Raw genomic sequence first — 8,514 nt, 5'->3', positions numbered from 1 at the left:
TGACTGAACCCACCCCCAAAAAAAGCTTTAAAAATATATTCCTTTTATCTCTAAGTTTTCCTTTTGTTAACATTTACATTTTCTTTGTGTTTGAGGTATAACATTAAATAAATGATAATCTTAGGGAATACTATCACCAATTGTCTCATCATAGCCAGATAAAATTAACCTTAAAATGATGGTCATCAGCCTTGCTTGTATGTAACTGATATTGGGTTTTTGAAGCATTTCTCCTAACCATCCAGTTGGATGGGAAGCGAACACAATGTTTTCTGAAACAAACAGCCATAGTGGTCATGGAAACCAGTTAGTCCTGGAAGTCAGCAAGTTTGAATTGTTTAACTGGGCACACCATCGGCCAGACAAACAGCTGTCATTTGCACATGTAATCTCTGCCTCTCAGACTCCTATTTTATGAAAATATAGAACTTAAATTCTTGCTTTAATCCGTCCTTGGTTTTGGGATTTGGAGTCTGTTGAATGTGAATTTTTACTCCTTCTGCTGGTGAGTGAGAGTAAAACAGTAAAGTAAGTGACTTGTGGTCTAATCTATTCAATGATATAATGCCCTGGGGAAATATTAGAATTTGCATTTTAGGGCCTTGCAAAGTAGCCTAGTAGCTAAAGACCTGTTTTGCATGCACCAGTATCCCTGCTTCCCATCCAGCTCCCTGCTTGTGGACTGGGAAGGAAGCTGAGAATGGCTCAAAGCCTTGGGATCCTGCACCAGCATGGGAGACCTGGAAGAGGCTCTGGGCTCTCGGAATCGGCTCAGCTGTGGCTGTTGCGTCCACTTGGCGAGTGAATCATCGGATGGAAGATCTTCCTCTCTGTCTCTCCTCCTTGGTATGTCTGACTTTGCAATGAAAACAAGTTTGTGTTCCAGCTGCTCTACTTCCATCCAGCTTTCTGCTTGTGGCTTGGGAAAGCAGTGGAGACTGCCTCCCAGTGTCTGCAAAAGTAGGAAACTGTCAGAAGCCAGAGACAGGAATCAAACTCAGGTATTTTTAGCTAAACACCAACCTCCATATGGTAGCAAGTTAGGTTTAAATGATATTAATTACATTTTAGGTTAGAAAAGATATAACTTAAATTCATTTTAGTTTTTAAATTTCTTTTAACATTCTTAATATGCAGTTATTCTGAAACCTGTATTTGTATTTTGTACAAAAAATTCAATTCATAATAACTGTAAACTTTTAAACTTATTTTTAATTACAATAGGAATTCTTTATTTTGTAATTTTCAAGCACCTGCAGCAAAAGTGAGACTAATCTTAGAATTTCCACAGGCACATCCCCCAGCTCTAACACTAATCACCATCTGCCTATTTTTGCTTCATCTGTTTCCTTCTCCACTCCTTCCCACTTTCTGGATTAGTGTAAATTTCAGATGAATACTTCAAAACATGTTACTAAACAACAAAAGTTCTTTGTTTAGCATAAACACAGTATTATTTATTAATAAATATAAAAATAATGTTACTATCAAAAGGAAGAGGGATGACATGAAAGAGCAAGACATTCAGTTCCATTGAAACGGAACTAGATTTCAGATGCAAATGTTAAATTCATTGCCTTTCAAAAAAAATCAGGGGAGAGACAGAGACTACCTTTCATCTGCTGGTTCATTCCCCGAATGTCTACAACAGCCACAATTGGGCCGTGCCAAAGCCAGAAGCATGACATTCCAAGTAACAGAATCATTGCTTGCTGCTTCCTTGAGTGTGAATTAACAGGAAGCTGGATCATAAGCCAGGCTTTGGGGTTGAATCAGGCATTCCAATAGAGCATGTAGACATTTCAAGCTGCTTCTTAACTGCTGTGTCAATGGCCTGTCCCAATAACTGATTTTTAAAAGTTATTTTCAACCCTCATGCTATTCTTTTTCTTATCCTTAAGGCCTAATAAACTTGGCAAATTGAGAACCAGCAGTAAGTATTTCTGAATAAATGACTCTCCAGGAATATTCTGCTAGAATTAGGGCAGTAAAGAATACATTCTGTCATATATGTTCTGTCTGATAACATGTAAAACAAATTGAGTTTCTAGAGCAAGTTAAGATTATTTCCACTCAAACTTATAAATCAAACTCCGGTTAATATTTAATGGAACCTGGAAATAGTTAAAGGAATTTAAGTAATAAAATGTTTGAAGGTCCTGCAGTGGACATGAGTAAAAGGCTGATTGTTAACATTTCCAATTCTGTAACTTGCCTTTGACTCCATTTTCAGAGAATAGGTTTGCTGGTGAAAAGTTTGCAGGGCAGAGTGACACCTAATGCAATTCATTATAGGGAATGAGTGGCTGGTTTCAAGTAAGGAGTCAAGAGTTGATCCTAATGATGAAGAGATTTCTCCCATAGGGATGGGGCTCTTTAGACGGAGAATGATGATGGGAATCAGAATATGCCATCTCCAAGTATTCGTCTTTGGCATATGAATCATTTCGAGTGAAAAGTAAAGGAGAACTAGTATACATAACCATTCTCTAACTTCCTAAAAGTAGAGCACAATTCCCCTTTTTGTTAATGATGTTTATATTTGTAAAGAATATTGAAAAAGGACTTTACCGGAGCAATTCTTTTAGAGTACAATTTCCCTATTTGTAAGTTGTTTGTATTTGTAAAGAAAATTTTTATGTATAAAGTTCTGTCTATACCAATAATAGAGCTTTTCTTTATTTCCACGAGATAATTGTTACCACCTGTGAGACTCTGACCTGAATCCAAGATGAGCCTTTTTCATAAAACACCTCTACACCCCCTAAATCCCGCTTTCCTTACTTGGCATTCTCTTCTGGAATTCCCAAGCCATTTTCCTTCATTTAGCTTAAGATGACTTAAAAGCCCCAATTATCTGGCAGCTTTAGGTATCATTTCTTTGTGAAATGCTCATGAATATATGTGTAATTAAAACCTTTTGTTGAGATTTTATCAGTTTGATCTGGAGGTCCTTTCATTAAGCCTGGGTTGCAATGGAGGAAAGTTTTTTTTTTTCCCTCTCTTACAATGGAAATCTCCAAGAGAATTTTTTTTTACCATTTTAATTTCCCCAATTTTAATAGTAGAGGAGAAAGTCATACCTACACTTGATCTTAGCCAAAAGGCTGAGAAGTGATGAGAAAGTCATACCTAAACAGACAAAGAATTACATAGATAACTTGGGGGGAAATAACCTACTCTTCACCATATAGAATGATATCTGTTTATGCTGATAACATTTGTCTTTAATTAGAGCATTCCTTACTTGATTTATGGGAAAACTTTACAAAACTGTTAGTTTGTTAGAATGTTGTATTGTACTTGGAGCCAGAAAACAGTATATGTGTCTCCAAATAATCAGCTATATTCTGTTCTGACATCCTCACAAGATTGATGAGTCTGTGCTACTTGTTGGGAGAGACTTCACTACTTCCTAACACTTTCTGTGGCTCAGAGACTCCTTGAAGCTTTCATTTTGCTCCAGGCTCTAGCCAGTCAAGTTTGGGGAGCTTCCTCATTATGTTAGCTCTCTGAACATTCTCCCTTCCCACTGCACAAGGAAGGAACTCTTTGATGTTTTATTTATCTGCAACAATTGAGAGTGATGTTAGCCACACACAGAAATTGCCTGTCAGTCACATGAGTCTCCACATGGTTGAACTCCAGATGGAACATGGTGATAGTTACTTTTTCAGAGAGTTTGAGAGTCCTTGTCTGAGTATTTACTGATTCATTTCCTGTGATTACATGCAATCTGTTTCTTTAATAAGGACTGCAGCAGTTTCTGGCTGATCCCCAAATCTGATAATCAAAGGACCATCTTCCTTCTACATAGGAATCATTTTAATGGGCTCAAAACTCTGGGTTTGGGATTTTTTCTATTTTCTTTGAAGGAATTCACAGGATACCATGCCCGAGCATGCTATCGTGACATAAGAATTATTTTTAGCTGAGAGAAATAAAAATGAACCAGAGACAAGGAAAACTTTTTGTCCGGTTCTCTAGGGTGATTAAGTGATTTTTATTTCAAGAAGTATTTATTTATTTGAGAGAGAGTCGTTCAAATGTTTGCAGCAGCCAGGAGGCTGAAGCTTGGGGCCAAGGGTTCAATTCAGACCTCTCACAGTGGTGACAGCAACTAAGGTTCTTGAGCCATGACTTGTTGCCTCCCAGGGTCTTTACTGGTAAGAAGATAGATTCAGAATTCAGAGCCATAAATTGAATTGAGGTATTCCAATGTAGTGTAAAGTCACCATAATAAACATCTTTCTCTTTAGGCCACATGCCCACCCCTGCCCCACCAAGATGATTTTTTTTTTGTCATTGTTGATAACTTAAGACCTTTATCAGCCCAGAGAATCAATTGCATGTGTGTGAACAAATTGCCACCCTGATCATGGTCAATGACCCTTCCCATTAGTAAAGGAGTCATTCTGAGTTGGAAAAGCATGATTAAGACTCTTAAGACCCTGGGCACTTTAGGAACTGATGTTTGCCTCCTGCCCAGACCCTGCTCTGGGTGTACAGTCTTGCTCTGTGCTTAAAACCTGCTGCTCAGTGGCTTTTGTCTGAGTCCCATTCATGTGTTCTTTCCTGAGTTAGTGACAAGAACATGGACCCCTTCACACCTAGTCCCCACATCTTCTAACAGCAACTGCAAGGCTAAGTGGGTCATATTTTATGTCTTGAAAGTATTCACAGTTGTAACTAAGACAATAAATGTGTCCTCATGCTGACTTCATCCATGTGTGTTCTGGCAGTATCAGGGATATTAGTCAGTAGGCAAGTTAACAAATACTTTTCTACCACTCATAAAGTGTGTCCCAATCTAAGACCAATCTGCAAAATTGAGAATCAGTGATAAATATCTTCTTTGGAAGAAGTGTCTCTGAAGTTTGTGTTTGCTGACTATGTTCAATACATCATATACTCACTGGAAAAAAAAAACAGAAAAAAAAATTGTCTTCTGGGATGGTTTCTATATGATGTAGGAATTTATTAAAGTATTTCTTTTATGAAATTTGAGAGTTAAAAAATGTTTATTTGGGAGGAGCTTTGGAGAAAACTGTGATTGTACCCAGTTCTCCAGCTAGGAGGTGACTGAGCCACACAGCAGTTGTTGAACCTGCTGGAGGGCTCCCCTGTCCTGCCTTCTAAATTGGGTTGTAGTGAGAATTGCCAGATGTCTGTGCAAGGGCTGTGAACCCTGTTGCAAACTAACTTAAGATTATGATCTTCACCACATCTATATCCTACCAGACTCTCCGTAGGTCTATGGTACAGGTTCCATTCTACCCCCAAGACTGACGGGCCATACCAGGAAAGCAAAGGGTAGACTCCAGCTCCTGCGTTGCCACCAAAGTGGTCCCAGCAGAAGAGAAGTTGTCAGGGCTCCAGGACTATGGCCCACACTGCTCAGCAGCTGCATTGCATTCTGGAAGCGTTTTCTCTCTCAGCTCTACCACGCAATAAACCATATATGGGCTTGCATTCTTTCATTTGTAAAAAACAAAAATGTTTATTTGAATGTCTGTTTCACTTCCCAAACATCCAGAATATGTGGGATTGGGTCAGGCTGAACCAGGGGTCCAGAATTCAATCTGGGTCTTCCACGTGGATGTCAGGATCCAACTATTAGCTGATGGAATGCAGCTGAGATGTTATACCTCCAGAGGAACTGTGGTTCAGCAGCTGCAGCTGGTTGATGGACAACTTTGGGCAACTCAGGCACTATTAGCCCGCTCCAGCCTACCTGGCCCTAGTACCAGCTACTGATTGACAGCCTCAGCCCACCTGCATGTGAGGCTGGTCTTTGGCAGCTCAAGGTGATCTGTGGTCCTGAAGCTGAGACTGAAGCCACCACAGACAGGCTCTGACACAGAATCTGCCACTACACAGCAGCAACCTGCCACCACATAACCAGCCAGCCTGCTGCTCATGTCAGACCACGTAACAACTCCTTTTCTGTGCATCACCTGACCCCCCACCCTTTGTTGTAGGGAAACCCCAAGTTCTAGTATGTTACCAGGAACCATTGTCAACTGAAATAATCAGCATGGCTGCAGGAGGTATCCTCATGATGACCTTTGGGTCAAAATATTAAAATTACCACAGGGTCAACATTACTCCTGTCACACACCTGACCCCATGACAAGTCCAGTGTTTCCCAAAAAAAGGATATAGATATTGTCAGCACTGCAGCACCGCCCCAAATTCTACTCTTTGCATATTCAATTGAGTCTTCCCCCTCCCCTAATAGATGTCCCTGCTAAACTAGGTGGATGGCTTCTGTATGTCTGGGGTTTGGTCATGAGTGAAGAGTTTGTGTTTTCTCTTGTTTGGAATCCTTTTGTGTTTTGGCTTTCTGTTCCTTTCTCTTTCTCTGGAGCTTGCCTGCACTTTGCCGTTGCTTTGACTCTTTTCATGTCACATCTTTATGCCTCCAGTGGAAGAAAGAACCCAGAATAAACCCAGCTGAGGACCCAATGGCTAAGGCACAATTACTGAGTCACTGCCAGTTGTCTCCCACACTGTGCATAATAATAATAAGGAAGCTGTAAATGGAAGCAGTTGGGACTCAAAGCTGGAATGTCAGCAAACCAAGCAGCATCTTAACCACTGTGCCAAATGTGGGCCTCAAATTTTTGTATTGTCAGAGATTAAAATGAAGAACAATATCATATTTAAAACCATGTAACTGTCGAATAGTGCAATCCACCTATATCTTTCTTCACTTGTAAGAAATAAATATTACATAGTCAAATTCACCCTTTTTTCGGTCCTCATATCTGTTACTCTGTTTTCTTAACCACATCTATTGGTAATTACAGATTGATAAATTGGTTTTCTATAGCATGACCATGTGTTTTTTTTATAGCATAACCATGTTTGCATATATCTATAGTATATTTATTATCTTTTCAGTAATGTTTATTATTCTACAACTATTTCACTGAATATTATTTTTCAAATTATTGCTTTTGTTATGTTGCTCTAATTTTGTAGCTATTTTAAAAGTTATTATTTTATAATATAGTTCAAGAGGCTCTGGAATTTTCTCTTCCCCTCACCAGATCCCTCACCCCCTCTGTTGATTTCTCTCTTTCATGAACAGTCATAAGTCCATCGTTCTGTTATTGAAGTGTTTCCCGATGTTGTAGGTATGGATAATGGTAGAGTTCAGCATCCTACTGTCAGCAGTTTCACCAGGTGTCCATCTTTGGTCTGGATGCAGAGATGCATACTGCACTGTCTCCACACCTGGGTATGTCAGTCTCCACTACACTTCTATTATACATCCCCTTAATACAGAGCCAGAAAACACAATCCACAACTGGGAGAAAAATAAATAACTTACATCACCATGAAGTTAAACAGCATGCTACAGAACCAATATAATGACAAAGAAAATAAAAAACTTTTGTAGAAAAATGATGCTACTGCACGACCCAGGTGGCATTGAAGAAATCAATAAGAGAAAAAAATTTGGAAGAAATGACAATAAAACCAGAATCTCAGTGCCTAGCAGATTTACCAAAAACAGTGTTGAAAGGGACATTTACAGCATTGGGTTCTTACAAACAATCGAAATGTGATATATGAATGATCTATTAATGAATCACAAAGACTTACTGAAAAAGACACAAATAAATAGGAAGTGGGAAAATGTAACATTCACAGCAGAAGTAATTGAATCTGAAACCAAAAACTATATTGAAAACAGGAAAGAGCCATTCCCTAAGAAGATGAGCAAAGCAACCCCTCAGCCATATTAACAAAAAGCATCACGAGAGAACAACCACTTAAAATTAGAGATGAAAGAGAAATGGCTCAAACTTTCTGCTCTTTGCATGGGTCATGACAGTGTTGACATAGGCAATGATAAAAGATTCTATTTTTTTGTTGTCTAGGTATATTTAGAAGTTTCATTTGGAATCTACATTCATTCCTTAGTAGGAATGCATTTATTGAGTTTCTTGATTCCTGGTACTCTGGTCTCTGTTACATTCTTCATTTGTGGTGTTTCACATGTGTATATATTCACCTTTAATTTACTAACTATTAATACCAAGTGATATATATTTATCTATGTAGATATATATCTATATTGATATAGATATATATCCAGTATAATATATATATATCCATGTATATATATACATGGATAGGTATGCGTATGTATGTATAACTTATTCTTCTAAAAATTGACATATAAAGTATTCTTATTTTTAAAATATGATCATTGTTGGGGAAATATAATTACAAACACAATTTTCTTCCTACTCAGAAAACCTCTTCACAAAGGGAACTGAAAAAGAGAATTGATTTTCTCTGTGTGTGTGTGTATGTGTGTATATATAAGTACTAAATCAGAAAGAGTGTTGCATATCAAAGACACAAAGAAAATTATGTACAAGGTGACTACAAAGACAGAAATCTTACCTTTTTAAAAAATACAGCCAAGCAGATATATCCTTTTACATATGTGTTTAAATATATATAATTGTTATATATACAATTGTTTATATTATA

The 8,514-nt window shown here is 38.1% G+C and overlaps 1 pseudogene; it reads right to left on the bottom strand.

Moving 5' to 3' along the window:
• Positions 1-2,964: 2,964 nt before the first annotated feature.
• On the bottom strand, positions 2,965-3,119 carry LOC121146936 (annotated as a pseudogene).
• Between the last annotated feature and the right edge of the window lie 5,395 nt (positions 3,120-8,514).

This window comes from Ochotona curzoniae, unplaced genomic scaffold (assembly GCF_017591425.1).
Source record: "Ochotona curzoniae isolate NIBS_2020 unplaced genomic scaffold, NIBS_Ocur_1.0 scaffold_4505, whole genome shotgun sequence".
Classification (NCBI taxonomy): Eukaryota; Metazoa; Chordata; class Mammalia; order Lagomorpha; family Ochotonidae; genus Ochotona; species Ochotona curzoniae.
Note: the sequence above shows the minus strand (reverse complement) of the source record. Positions and strands in the feature narration are given on the sequence as shown.